Source organism: Seriola lalandi, unplaced genomic scaffold, assembly GCF_002814215.2.
Source record: "Seriola lalandi dorsalis isolate HSWRI2012SDOR001 ecotype SW California unplaced genomic scaffold, Sedor1 jcf7180002054784, whole genome shotgun sequence".
Lineage (NCBI taxonomy): Eukaryota > Metazoa > Chordata > Actinopteri > Carangiformes > Carangidae > Seriola > Seriola lalandi.
The window spans coordinates 1,323,001-1,338,645 of NW_019525337.1; the positions used below are offsets into that span (position 1 = coordinate 1,323,001).

General features: G+C 40.9%; 1 long non-coding RNA gene across 1 annotated transcript in view; it reads right to left on the minus strand.

The window, feature by feature from the left end:
* Positions 1–308: 308 nt before the first annotated feature.
* Positions 309–15,645, minus strand: part of LOC111669298 (uncharacterized) — a 31,697-nt gene continuing 16,360 nt past the window's right edge. Inside the window, exon 3 of the long non-coding RNA XR_002761788.2 lies at positions 309–423. This is a non-coding gene — a long non-coding RNA (uncharacterized LOC111669298). The remainder of the gene's footprint in view (positions 424–15,645) is intronic.

Below are 15,645 nucleotides of genomic sequence, written 5' to 3' on the forward strand. Positions count from 1 at the left end.
AATGTTGATCTCTTGTCTCATATTCATCTTTTGGTGTCAAACCCAAATGTTTTCAGTCTACGGCAAAAATAAAGGAATTGGCCTCACTGTTCCAATACTTTTGGAGGGGAGTGTATTTAATTAATGTGAATTTTCTCTTGTATCATAGTAATAAAAACCTTAAGTATGACATATATAAGATGCAACCTGATTAGTTATGATTAACAACATAACTTTACTGATTCTGACAGCAGGTTCTGGTAACACAAAAAGCAACACTGGGGTTTTTTGAGGTGAAGCAGCAGTGAAGCGTGAGTGACCGACCTGGTCGTCGTATCTGTAGGTTAGAAACTGATCCTCTGTGGCGTCCTCCATGAAACTGCCCTGAGGTGAGAGGGCGAACTCCGGCAGGAACACTGCACTCTCCGGCTGACTCTCTGCACACTGACGATAACACACACACACACACACACACACACACACACACACACACACACACACACACACACACAGGCAGAGAGAGAATTTCAATGACTTAAAGTAAGATCATGAACATGCACCAAATCTGTAGCACACACACACACACACACACACACACACAGAGTGACAGACACAGATCCCTCTACACACTCGTTAAGAACACCCCTCGTTCTGCCGCTTTTGCTTGTTTACACTGAACCAAACAACAACAACACAATGCCGCCCGAGTGTTTTGCTTTCAGATAGCCACAGACTCAGAGGCCTGACGTGTGACTCAACAGTGTGTGTGCCTGTCTCTCCCTCTCACACAGACCTGGATCTGGTTCTGTGACCAATTCGTTCTCCTCCTCAACTCACAGGAGAGAAAAGCTGTGATCAGATGTGACCAAGCTGATTCTTCACAAACTCTGCTCCACCGTCAGTCTCATGCTGGATGTTTGAGGGACAGAGAGAGACTTTGTGAGTGTGTGTGTCCTGGCCACTTGAACTGTGTGTGAGAGAGATGATCCGCCATTAAGATTAATGGGAGTGGTGTCTCCTACAGGCTTTTAGAGCCACTTAGAGACAGACACAGCAGAAGTGCCACTGGTATGTGTTTCCCTGGGGAGTGTCTGAGAAATGGCACACTTTCATCACTAACCTCTTGACTCTCTCTCTTTAGTTCTCTCTCTCTCTCTCTCTCTCTCTCTCAGATTCATCTGCTATACTGTGATGACCACAACTCAGTACATCAGCAGGTTTTTACCAGCAGCTGAATTCTCCACAGAGGTGTCCTCCTCTCCATAACAAACACACCAAGATTAAAACCAGTAGAAACACCTATAAAGCAGTTTACCTTTAAAAAGCAGAGATTCAGCGACGCTCTTCAGTGACACAGGACAGGACGTCTCCAGCAGCTGGGAGCTGAGCTGTCTAACATTTCCTCAGCTTGTTTCTCTGATAACTTCAGATCCAGACGTCCTGCGACTAAAATCCTTCATCTGCTTCAAATGTATTTTCATACATCAACATATGAGAGGTAACAGTTACACTGCTGTAGATTTAAGTCCCTGTACTCACCCATTAGAAGCTCATACACAGACCCTGACAGATACAAACCAACTGTGTCCCAGTTTTACACAAGCTCACACACATCAGATGCCAGTGTGGACAGAGCTCTGGTCTGACTGAATGTACTGGACCAACAGGAAATGATGCAGGACGTCAGCTGACCGTCACACTGTGAGAACACTGAAAATATTATTTACCAATTTAATTTATATTCCCCAATTTATTTATTTGATTTAAAGTTGAATCAATTAGTTGATCCACAGAAAAATAGCTTGCAACTATTTTGAAAATGTATTCACTGCTGTGATACTGAAAATCCTCGGGGTCCTGCTTGTGAGGACTCTCTTTTTTTCTCTTTTCAAGACAGTTAGACTGAATATCTGAAGATGTCCTAATGGATCTGATGCAATTTTTTGATATTTTCTGATATTTTTTGTACCAAAAATGTCATTAGTTTCTTGAAATAATAATGCAAACAATAATAAAAATATTATATATAAATTTCATCCTCCGGGCCCCACATTCTGTACACACAGTCATTAAAAACCCTGTTCAAGTCCAGATCCCTGTTCTAATGAGAGTACAGCCAATCAAGCTAATGTTAGCCTTCAGCTGCTAGGAGTCCATGCTTTTCTGACATCGCATTTTGTTTGGATTAAACATGTTGCTGCTAACTGAATCGTCCACTTGCTGAAAAAAACTTGTTGTTAAGAGGTTGAAAAAAAAAATGATGTCACTCACGCAGGTGAGAGGAGAGAGCTCATTGGCCAGATTAGGATTTTCCAGCAGGCCTTACTCCATAACTTTTGAGAAGAATGTAACCAAATTAAATAAATGATGGGTAAAAAATAATAGTTCTCTTGAATAAATAATTAAGTTTTGAAACATTTCAATAATAAAAAAAAATATTTATAAAAATATAAAAAAAGTGCATTCAAGATCAACAGTGGCTGACTTGATGGTGAACCTGTACTGCCAGTGACTTCAGCAGGGGAGTATAAAATGGCTCTACTTCCTGTAGCATAAGTGAGCTCAGTACGGCTGTGACACAGCAGCAGGTTGTTCACACAACTTATGACCTAAAAACGACAGTGTTACCCTCAATATGTGACTGTATGTGACAAACATGACTGATTTTACCAAATCTGTTCACACTGTTTACTCCCCATACAACATGTTGTTCTAAAACACGTTAAGACCAGACACATGAAATTAAATCTCAATAATGTTTTATGAAAACATGGAGGGTGATGGGTGAAGGTGTAGGCCTATGGGGAGAAAGGTCACATACACAAAGTAAGTAAGTATTTATTTCTGTTACAGTGAGAACCATAGACTTGAAAATGAGGGTCTCCGTGTTGTCAGGAGGTGAAAAAAAAAGAAATCGAAAGAATAAAAAATATGACCATTACTTCTTTTACAGCAACAAACTCTGAACCTAACAGTTTTAGCTTTCTGAAATGAAAAACTATAATGTTGCTGTCCATATTTTAAAAACAATGAGCTGCCAGAAGAAGGAGATTAAATAAACTGAGAGAACCATAAAAGAGGATCATGTTATGTGTGTCAGTGAAGCCTTCAGCCAATCATGATAAAGCGCTGTCGTCACAGAGGTGGCCGTTACAGCCAGAGGAGAGACACTGCAGCACCTGACTCAAAAAACTGAAGGCGCCTTGTTCCTGGGAGGTTTTAATGTCATGTGATATGGTGACGCTGCGCAGCGCAGCACCGGTGAAAGTCAAAATTTCTAACCAGTATGCATCACTTCAAGTCAGTGCATTAAGTCCAACGCACTTAAAGACTATGATTCATAATCCCAAGTGTGATGGACCCCTGACAGCTACTGGGCCTCAGTGCAGTGCAATGGCTGAACTATGGACAATTATGCCAATGGTAACAACGTGCTTCCAGTTCCTGTTGGAGAACTCGAGAGTGTCCCAAAACTCTGTGTTATTTTGTATTCCCAAACCCTCCCCGTTAACGAAGAGACCTTCAACACTCGTGAGTGTGAGTCCTCAAAGAGTTATATTCTGTGACAGAGTGGGAGGGTGCAGGGGCCAGATAGGAATTGGACTGGGCCAATAAGTGCATCCCAGCCAGGTCCATCACCTTTTTGTGTCCCTTGGAAACACATTGTCGTTTGTGCTACTTGTTGCACATTTGTCCATTTGGTTGTGTTGTGAGTATTTGCATGTTTTCTTAAGCTGCAGCATGTTGAGCTCTCTGGGCCACTGTGTGGTGCCATTTTGTTTCAATGTTTAACACTTTACAAGATCATTTCTATGGAGGACATGGACTCATAAGGTTTGATTTTGGCCCCCTGCATTATTCACTGTGTGTCTCTGCATAGAGACACAGCAGGGGAATATAATGATCAAAAGCAGAGCTGAGCACTCACTGCAGGAGTGTGTGAAACATCCATCCTGTACAGCTGTTCCTATTGTCATTAAAAGAATGTTTAAGGTTGCATTAATCATCTTTGTCCACTGGGGGCACAGAACGTCAAAACAAGCTAGCAAACATACAGCCACCACATATCCCCAGCTTCTAACTTTATCATGGCTAATGTATTAGTAAATATTTGTCAACTTACTCGTCCAGCAGACACTGAGACATTAGTTTCCATTTTAAGTCATGTGTCTGTCCAGCTGACACATATTAGCACAATATTCAGTCTCCTTTTAGCTCTGTTTTTGTCAGAAGTATCTGCTGTGTAGCAGAGTTCACCTGCTGGTCACTAATTTTGTCATTTGTTGCTGGGCAGGAGGTGAACAGGAGGTTTATCATTCAAGCTCTCGCCAAACGAGTTCACACAGTGCTGATTACGCCCACAGGTAAATCTGTGTTCTGCAGTATACCAGAGTTTTAAATCGGGTGTCTGTGGTGACTTTCCTGTGCTGTGCACTGGTTGAAATGTGTTTTACATCAATCATAGAGTTTGCCAGAGTTGAAGAGGGTGTTCTGCTGTCATAGTGTAAAGATTTGTCAAGGCTCAATTAAGCACTGGACAGACAGCTGTGTTATGTGTCCCCCTTCAAAAAATCCAGGGAACAACATACAGCTGTCAGGTGCTTGTGTTGAGCCTCCAGATATGTTCACAGTGTACATACAGATAACAGAACATGGTGTCAGGAGGTGCAATCGTCGCCACGGAGACGAAACAGCTACAGCAGCAGTAGGGAGGAGCCTGTGGTGTAAAAACTAAGAAAAGTTTCTGATGCTCCCAATAAAAAAAGAAACTCTGGGTTCAGAGAAAGGATCACAGTCTGAAGAAGAAACTGATTGACGGTGAGGACAGCAGACACTAACATTGTTGTGGCTCTTCCTCATTGGACTGAGAGGGCAGAAATGGGTGTCTCCTTACTGCTCTTGGACAGGTTGTGAAATATTAGTAATAGGTTATGAAACTATTACATTTACCTAAATAATGAATTATTATCTTGCAACCTCACACAATTAGCAGGTGCCCAGTAATGGTGGCACTGTAGCTCCTCCCTGCCTTAGCACCTCCTTCATCCCTTTTTGTTTCCTTGCTTACTTCACTTGTTTCCTCTTTACCTCTTCATTTCATCTCTTTCCTTCTCTCATTTGCCATCTTACTGTCCTCTTGCTTCCTTTCTTCTATCCATGTATCCTGAATAACTTCCTTCTCTCCTTGCTTTATTGTTTATTTCCTTCCTCCTTCTTGTGTCCCTTATTTCCTACATTATTGCTTTCTTTCTCGTGTTTTTCTTTTTTACTTATGTCCTTCTTTCTAAGCATGTTGGTTCTTTTTTCACCATTTTACCCATTGCTACCAACAGTTCGATTGTTGTGATCGAAAGACTAAAACAAATTCTTCCTTTTCTTATGCTGGACTAAATGAAGGTTCAGAAACATGTTTTCTAATGTCATCTACAGATAAAGAGCTTGGTGGACGTGACAGACACCCACATTGTTCACAACAACATTGACTCATGAATGAGCAGGATCTGGTGTTAAGTCTTCTTAAGGCACTAAAACTGTGTTCTGCTTTTACTGAGGAGCACAGCAGTACAAGAGGAAGACTAAGCAAAAAGTTAGGTGATAGAGCTTTGAGAGATTAATGATGGTGCTGGATGGACAATGAAGCTTCAGACTGGGCAGTCTCTTTAAAAATGGTCTTATATTTTCCAGACAGGTGATTGAGAGTGCCAAGTTCATGGATCAGATTCAGTGCATCAGACATAACAGGGGATGAGCTGAGGCTGTCTGAGTTACAAGGTTGACACACTGAGGATCACGATGGATATTCAAAGCAAGAGGAGGTTGCTTCTCTCTGAGAACTGCTTTAACTCCTACTTTCACTGGACATGTTTGCAGCTCCACCTTAGGTCGTAGGACAAGGGCAAGTCCAACTGCAGGAGGACATCAGTTGCCAACTGAGCCAAATCCTTTCCTGTTGTTGAAGACACCTCATATAGACCTGTAAAGTCTTCATGAGGCTCACGATCATGATCCACATAACAGATACATATGGCCTGTGCAATATTTGCAATTCTCCTAAGGATGGCGTTGGCCATGGTATTCAAAATCACATTTTGAATTTCAGCACCTGTGTAATTGTTTGAGTTCTTACTGAGGCATCTCTTCAGCACATCATCATCCTCTGATCTGAACTGCAGAAGCTACCTCAGTTTGCCCTCACCACTGTCATGGCCACACAGAGCTAGACCTTGGCGAGCAAAGAAAACAACCTGACTGAATTATTTTGAGCCCCTCTTTGCTGCTCCTCCCTGGCAGTGGATAGCTGTGTTTCAACACTTCTTTGTTGGTATATGTATGTTGTGTGCTTGACTCCGTGGTGTCAATTGCTTTTTTCTACTTTCTAAAACTAGCTGACACAAAGGCTTGAGGCATATTTTTTGCTATTCTGTCTTTTGAAGGGTTCCATGCAATAAAAACAAGAGACGCCATTTACACTGGGAGAATAATGAAGCCATGTACAGTCCCTGAATCATGTCTCCTGAAATCATCTTATTTTCTGGTCTTATTTGGAAGTTGCTGGTGTAGGATGACTCTTGGGTCAGGCTGATTTGGCTTGTTATATATCTCATCCTGGCTCTCACTCTCAACGTCTAACTTTGCCTCTTCCTCCTAGAAACAAAGGTGACAAATTGAATGGGCCTATAATTTTTTTACTGACAGAAATTTAATATTAGAGATGCCCTGTTCAATGTTTTTGGAATAAAATCATCATATTGTATCATATATTGAGATGCAGTATTATTATTATTATTATTATTATTATTATTATTATTATTATTATTATTATTATCATTATGGAGAGATCCCATCCTGAAGATCTACCAACATGCTCTACCGGTGACTGAAGTTAATCTGGGTGAACATATGGATCGTATTGGTTTGAGGCAGACTTAGAAAATGTGGATTTGTCTTTTAAGCAAGTTAAAAGGCTCAGTAATCTGCTCTGTTTCAAATTGAGCAGTGAAAAGGCATGATCAAAGCAATAGGCTCCTTTTTAATAATGCAATGAAGCAAACCTTCCAAGTGTCACTGTATTGCCAAGACTGTTCACACAGTTATTCTGGGGAGAATAGTGAAATCACAATATTTCGTGATCACTTTCAATATATCAGTGTTGTCAGTGACGCTGACACTGAACCATAAATCTACATGTAGAGTGGAGCTGCCATTTAACTCGTAGGTCAAGCATACATCCAGCAATGAGAGTGATTCCTTCTGACCAGAGTCATATGATTCATGTAAAATATTACTGTATTATGCAAGTTTACAAAAAGTGTGTCCAGACTATGGCTTGTTACTTCACAGAAAATAATTCATCTCTGACCTCCTCTGCCTTATTTCAAGAGCTGATGACTCACCCACTGTGTGAGAGAGTCTGTGCTGTTGCTCTGACAGCTGTTTGTTCTTATACACTGCTCTAATCAAGGTCAGTATGAACAGTATGAGTGTGTTGATACTGAAAATACAAAGTCATGTGTGAAAGGGGCGTGATTTGTCATCCCAGTAGAGGACTATGTCCATACTAGGCCACACACACACACACACACACAGATAGACGGAGACTCAAGTTGTCCTGCTGTGAAGTCAGAGTCACAGCCGTGCAGCGTGGCGTACAGCACTTCTCCTAATTGAGTTTACACACGAGTGGAAGGACAGTGTTAGGACAGCCTTCACGCTGCCAGCACCCTGCAGGGACTGGTTCACACTGGATCACTGGCTTACTTCAGAGGAGCCAATACTAGGGTAATAATACCAGGAAGGCAACCCCCATCCCAAGGGACAATATACCGTACTGCAGGCAGCTGGTACATAGTGAGGGACAGATTTAAAGCCAGCAGTGAAACTCCTGTAGAGCAGGTCACAAATCAAAACTGGAGTCTCTTCTCATCAAGAAGGGTGGAAGACAGAATTTGTTCAGCCCCAGAAACTGACCACAAATACTTAGGCAGAGGTTCTGAAACACCATCCAATAAAAATGCATCAGACCATTGATATGAGGGCTGGTGATGATTCAGTACATCCTCCTTGCTCATATTTTATTTATCTATTTTTGCTGTTTTAAGTTAACCTGATCTTTGGTCATATAAAATGTGGCCTTGTGCAAGATATACAGTGATGCTCAGTAGTTGATTCTAAAGCCTAAACTTCTCTATCTCCTACATTGTGCCCTCTGATGCACAAGAATATTTGTATTTTTGGTGGCAATATTCAAGCTCCAGTTAACAAAAAACAATATACACTGTATGCATTAACAGCAATTTGCATTTTTCATACTGATGAAAGTAACATGCTGATTTAAGAGTTGCAATAACCCGAACCACTGTGTCATCCTGTCTCATCCATGCATGTCAAGGTAAACACTCAGAGAAAGCAAATCCTTCAAGGTTGGATGGTGGGTCCAGGTGGGCGGGGCTTGGGGCATGGCTGAGGGCAGTGACTGCTTTGTTGTGACATCACAAAGTTCCAGAAGTCCTGACGGCTGGTTTTAAGGCTCAGTTTCTGAATACAGGCTGTGTGCATTTCTCTGTGGACTGAGGCTTTGATACTTTCATAGTATTAATACAGAACCTAGACCTGATCTATAATCAGAAAAACAACATTCTACATCATGGGACCTTTACCTACCTACTCACTTTGACAACCTTTAAAAAAAAAGGTTTCTGTATTTCTCACCTGTAAATGAATAGGGTGTATTTTCTCTTCTTTCCATCAACACATGAAACGGTCATAGACATTTATTTGTTCTTCTTCTAATTCAGCGTACAGGGCTGACTACTGTAAGATAATCTTTTCTTATTATAGAGGCTGAAAGAGTGAGATGAAAGGCTTTGATCTCATCATGTCTAAATATACAGGGTCTATTTTGAACAGCCAGTCCTCCACTGTAGTACACAGACCCATTTCTCTTTCTACAGTATTTTATTTATTTATTTATTTTTGTAATTAGTTCATGGGCTTCTTTTTTAACCAGCTACAATGTCAGTGTGTGGTTTGATACAACAGATATGCGTATACAGCAATGAGTGGTTAGTTTATACAGCGCATACAAGAGAGAGCGAGAGAGAGAGGACGACACACAGAAAAGGGCCACAGGCTCAAACCGGTTCAAGGCCTAAAAGCCGAAATGTCATGTGCTCCACCAGGTGAACCACCGGGGCCCGAGACAGACTGTCTTTCTTATCCAGTCTCTCACACAGAGCACAGCCTCCTTCTGGATCCACAATAGTTTAGTCTTTAATTACTTCAGCTCCAGAGCGTAACAGACTTTTATTACAGGCAGGTCTTTATGTCTAACTCCCTCTGTTTGATATGTAGAGTCGGTCATAGTCGTTAGTACGAAGCATCGTTAGTGATAACTTCTCTCTCTCTCTCCCTCTCTCCTGCTCTCTCTGTTCCATGTGTCTTATGTTTAGTTATTCCTCTGCCTCCTTTAGTAATAATGATACATGGAATGAAAGTAGTTTTATTTGCTGTAACGGAGGCGAGGCTCAGTGTATTGGAAATGATCCTCCTCTTCCCTGAAGTTCTCGAGCAGCCGGGAAACAAGGTGGAAATATAATCAGTCAGTCATTCAGTCAGTCAGCAACATTTGCGATTATATGGCTGTCCCCACTGTTCCGGTCCACCCAAGAAGATAATTTTAACATGATGATGACATGAGATAAAATTACATGAGTCACCAAACATCCACTGTGGACCATGAATCTACCAAAAATCTGACCATTAATTACATTGCTCTGAGCCAAATCCTGCTATCACCTTGTGTGGTTTTTACTAAAAATACACAATTTTTAAAAGGAGCAAATTTCTGTGAAGTGATTTTCACTATGATTTCTATGTTCTCTCTCTCTCTCTCTCTCTCTCCCACCACAGAGTTTCTAATTCACTTTGTAATTCAAAAATGATCAGATGTGGCCACTAACTACTCTGATGTAGAAGATGAGTTTTCAGACTCTGATGATCCATCAAGCCCTTCGTTTGCATCACATGCCCAACAAGTCTTCCAAACTGAATGATAACATACATGAATAAACTTTCCAATAGAAACACTGCATATCAGTGTCTTCTCATCTGACGGCCTTATTATAACTCTTATAAAACACCAGTTTGAACATTATTGATAGACCACTGCTAAGAATAAGGAGTTTGCCGGCCTGAGTCATGGTAACATCTTCAGGAGCTTGAAGCCTTGGTGCATCTGTGACCAGAAGCTCATTCACATGTTGACTGACAGCCATGAGCTCCCACTCGTCAGTGGGGCGATGCTTGCTCAGAAACTCCAAATCAGAATATCTCTGCATTTCTGGCAGACTGTTCGATGAGTCTTAGTCACAGACGCCCTGACAAAACCTCCACCTCCACATTAAGATATGGTGTCTGAACTTAAAATATTAAAAAAAGATACATAGTGGAGCTTTAAGGTTAAAGAGGGATCATGGTCTGGGCTAAAAACCAGTCAAGTTGTGGAATCTTTGTTGCCATGGTTTAAATGAACTACTTGGTTAGGGTTAAGTATATATCAAAGTCATGGAAACCAAAGTTGACTGTTGTAGTCACAGGCAACACACAGATAGTGACTCAGCTCCATATGACATCTTTAGGCTCTGCAACAACATCACACTTCTTACGCCACAATCTGTTCGTGACACATAACAGTCACTTCTCATCAGGTTAAACACAGTCTACAGTGGAGTCCAAAAGACTGAGACCACTTTCCCATTGTGGGATCTTTGGACCTCACTGTATGAGGAAACCTTTCAAGGGGGCTGTTCAGATCAGTTACTGTGGTAAAGACTGAATCAGTTCCTCTTCGATGGTGACTCCTGACCAAGTGGCAACCTTCCGTGACGTCACCCATTGGTTTGTTAACTGTCGTTTTGAAGCCTCGAGTTTGGCTTAATGGACGTCGCCATCTTGGTTTTTTGGAGCCAGAAGAAACCATATTTGGATAAGAGAGTGGAGCTGGGCATACGTGAGGGGTGGAGGGGTGGGTACAAAGATGCTGCTAACACAGTTAGCTTTCACAATTGTATAATAATAAGTAATAACTGTTAAAGTAGTCTTAGAAGCTAATTGCATACATCCGTATTTTGCAAATACTATATATGTGAGGAGTAACTTGTAATGTTATTGTAGCTGAAGTTAGCATGTGTGCTCACATTAAACTGTAAAACCACAGTGTAAAACATATTCTAACATTGTGTTTTCAATTGGTTCAGAAGAACAGACTTCAGAACAGCTTCTCGCTCAAACTGTGAGTCTGCTTCATGTAAACTGTGTCACACACGAAGTCTGATGATGAGTAACAGCTCCTGGACTTTTTGCACCTTACCTCCATCACTTATGGACGGCTGCAATAGCTTACAGTCAACTAGTCAACAGACTGTTGCACTGTCCTCACTGAGCTGTGAAGTATTATCTTTATATTTCTACTATAATTTATAGTTATTACAATTTTTTGTGTCAGTTACAGTTGATTGCAAATTGCACACATTACTAATTCATCCATTTATTACATTCTTTTGTGCACCTCTCCAGTGGTGTAAATTGTTGAAATTAATGCAGTTTTAATGTGAAACAAAGTTTTTTATGAAGCTTTGCTTTGTTGATGGTTTTATGGAGCATGTCTGGTATGAATTTTAACAGTAGCAGCACGCACAGTATCGTAATCACACAACAACACAGTGCAATTTATCCTGAGGGACACGGATTTCTGAGCAAAATATGATCGATCTAATAGTTGTCAAGACATTTCACTGAAAACCAAACGTCGTCCTGTTGATGTTGCTAGAGGAAAAGTCCAAGTATCACAATGGTCAGGAGGAATCATCTTCTTTAAACCATGAATGTCTGTATTTCTTATGATATTTCGGCAGAAAACCTCTTACACTCCCCTCCAAAAGTATTGGAACAGTGAGGCCAATTCCTTTATTTTTGCTGTAGACTGAAAACATTTGGGTTTGACACCAAAAGATGAATATGAGACAAGAAATCAACATTTTAGCTTTTATTTCCAGGTATTTACATCTGGATCTGACACACAACTTAGAAGATAGCATTATTTGTAATGGAACGCCAACTTCTTAGGTGAGCAAAAGTATTGGAACAGATAGACTTAAAATAGATTTAAGTGAATAAGACTTAATATTTATTTGCAAATCCTTTGCTTGCAATAACTGCATCAAGCCTGTGACCCACTGACATCACCAAATCTTTGCATTCTTCTTTTGTGATGCTTTTCCAGACTTTCACCGCAGCCTCTTTCAGTTGATGTTTATTTTGGGGGGTTACTCCCTTCAGTCTCTTCTTTAGCAGGTAAAATGCTCTGTAGGGTTTAAGTCTGGAGATTGACTTGGCCAGTCTAAAACCTTCCATTTCTTGCCCCTGATGAACTCCTTTGATGTGTTTGCAGTGTGTTTTGGGTCATTATCTTGCTGCATGATGAAGGATCTCCCAATCAGTTTGGTTGCATCTTTCTTTAAATTGGCAGACAAAATGTTTCTGTAGACTTCTGAGTTCATTTTGCTGCTGCCATCATGTGTTACATCATCAATGAAGATTAATGAGCTCGTTCCAGAAGAAGCCATGCAAGCCCAAGCCATGACATTACCTCCACCGTGTTTCACAGATGAGCTTGTATGTTTGGGATCATGAGCAGATCATTTCTTTCTCCAAACTTTAGCCTTTCCATCACTTTGGTAAAAGTTAACCTTTGTCTCATCAGTCCATAAAACTTTGTCCCAGAATGTTTGAGGCTCGTCTCTGTACGTTTTGGAAAATTCCAGCCTGGCCTTCCTGATGGTTTGCATCTTCTGGTGTAGCCTCCGTACTTTTGTTCAAGAAGTCTTCTGCAAACAGTAGATTCTGGTACCTTCACTCCTGCCCTCTGGAGGTTGTTGCTGATGTCACTAAGAGTTGTTTTAGCGTCTTTCTTTACAGCTGTCACAATGTTTCTGTCGTCAACTGCTGCTGTTTTCCTCTGTCTACCCATTCGACGTGTGTTACTTAGTACACCAGTGGTTTCTTTCTTCTTCAGGACATTCCAAATGGTTGTACTGGCTATGGCCAATGTTTGTTCAATGGCTCTGATTGATTTTCCATCTTCTCTCAGCTTCACCCATAGACAGCTCTCTGGTTTTCATGTTGGTTACACCTATAACTATAAATGCAGTCTGCACAGGCAAAACCCAAATCTGAAACTGAGCCTAGACATTCAGTGCTATTTATTGTTTGAATAATCAGTGTAATAGGACACACCTGGGCAACAAAACACACCTGTCAGTCACACGTTCCAATACCTTTGCTCACATGAAAAATTGGTGTGTTCAAACAAAAGGTGCTATCTTCTAAGTTGTGTATCAGATCCAGATGTAAATACCTGGAAATAAAAGCTGAAATGTTGATCTCTTGTCTCATATTCATCTTTTGGTGTCAAACCCAAATGTTTCAGTCTACAGCAAAAATAAAGGAATTGGCCTCACTGTTCCAATACTTTTGGAGGGGAGTGTATATCAAAATTGGTAGGCTCTACAGTTCACTGCTGCTCTCCAATTACTGTGGAAATTGGCAGCATGTCTCCTACCATTGCTGGCTCTTAATTGTCAGTTAGCCGTTGTCATGGGAAACGGCCATTCAGAGGCATGAAGCTTTCATGTTTTCACAAACATGTCCTTAAAACTCTTTCAGTCATTGTAGTATGATTATAAGAAAAAATAAAGTTGAACTTTAAGTTTCACAACATAGTGGTGAATAAAATCAATAAATGAATGAATCCTTATCTTGACTTTAAGAGACAGTTGAGAGCAGCCAGATCATGTCTATCAGACACAGACATGATCTGACTGTGTTTTCAGGACTAATTTACCACAAGGACAGAGGTGAGAACTTGAAGACAGCTCTGCTCCACTGCATCTCCACTCTGCTCTCACACCTCATCTCATTTTAAAGTATTAAGTAAAAAGATGAAAGATCAAAATGTGTTCCCACACTCATTCCACCTCACAGTAGTGTTAAGTATACAGTATATTTCCATTTTAGTGTACAATATATAAAATATGTTTATAATTCACATTTACTTAACTAGACATTTTGCAAACACCCACCATTCCTTAATTCAATTGTAGTGTATTTTTATTACAATATTGAAAAGCATAATCACCTATTGTAAAACAATATGTGTGTTTTTTACCCAAACACACACACAGGAGGTTGAAGTATTTCTTTTAGACCTGTCTGCAAAGCCTTCTTTCTGGCCTCCAAGTTACAGCCGCAGAAGGTTAGAGGAGCTTGTCTGTGACAAACAAGTCCAACAAAAACTCACTGTTGCTCACAACGCTATTCATGTGCAGTGGCAGAGTGGGACTTGTGTCTCGGACAGAGCCCACCAAACCCAGCTGGAGACTCCCCATCACATTTTAGAATAACGTAGTAAACAGAGGATAAATTAGCTGTTACAATAGAATAATACGTGAAATAGAAACACATACACATCAATTATTCATAAAAGTGTGATGATGAGTCTGATGATTTTGTTACTGTAGTTTGTTGTGAGAAAACACCCTTCCACATTACAATCCACAACTACAACAAAAAAGTAGCTACTGTCTGAAAAATAACCATTAATAAAAACTGAAGTGATCAGTCAGGTTTCTGGTATTTACTGCTGTTAATTTTGCACTGTGTAGCTACAGAGAGTGTGGGATGAGAGTTCAGACTGGACAGTACAGCAGTAAATACAACAGCAGACGTTTCAGTAGTTTTTCTACTTCATTGGATCTTTCTGTGATAAAACTGTAGCTCTGACCAGAACACAGACGTTGAGGACTTTAATTAGAGTATTAGCATTTCTAATAAAACCAGAGCAGAAAACAAAGCTACACATTATTCTGCTAAATAAACTCAGACTACATTCCTGTTGTCACCTGCTTACTGATTATTCTCTAACACTAGACTCACTGGGAGCTGTGCTGGGAACTGTGGTCCTGAGCCCACTCTGCTGCTCTGCCCCTCTGTCTGTTGTCTGCAGATTCAGCGGCACCTGCAGGTTTACATTTCATAGAATGCATAAGAAGCGCCTTGTAGGCTACCTTTAAGTTTCCTGCACACTGAGGAAGAATATACACAGTCTTCAGTGTATTCAGTGTAGACTTGCTGACACTTACGAACAACTCTATAACCCTGAGTTGGCCCCTTGATCCTTTCATCAAGGAGAGCACCCCTTCTTCCCTCTTACATCACCAATGCTTCATCGTCTTAACAACAACTTACCTATAGATATGTTGATTCAGTCTAAGGGCCCTTCCTGCCGTATCTGTGGATATGCCGATCCAGCCTAAGAGGCCCCCCTACCCCCTTGATAACTTGAACCTAGGTGTTACACTGCAAGACCTCTAGAGAACATTACCTTTTGTTTCTAACCTCCTTTCCCTCTTGTCATCCTGTCTGACCAAATGTCTGTAACCCCAGGTCTATGCAAATACAGTTGTCCATCCCATTGTCTTGAACTGTATAAGTGTCCCCCTGCCCTACACTCTGGGTCAGTCTACTGCCTCAGACCCGCTCTGTGTCAGTTGGCTCACCGTATCCTGGGATACCAATAAACTTGCATCACTACAGCAAACTTGAAACTAA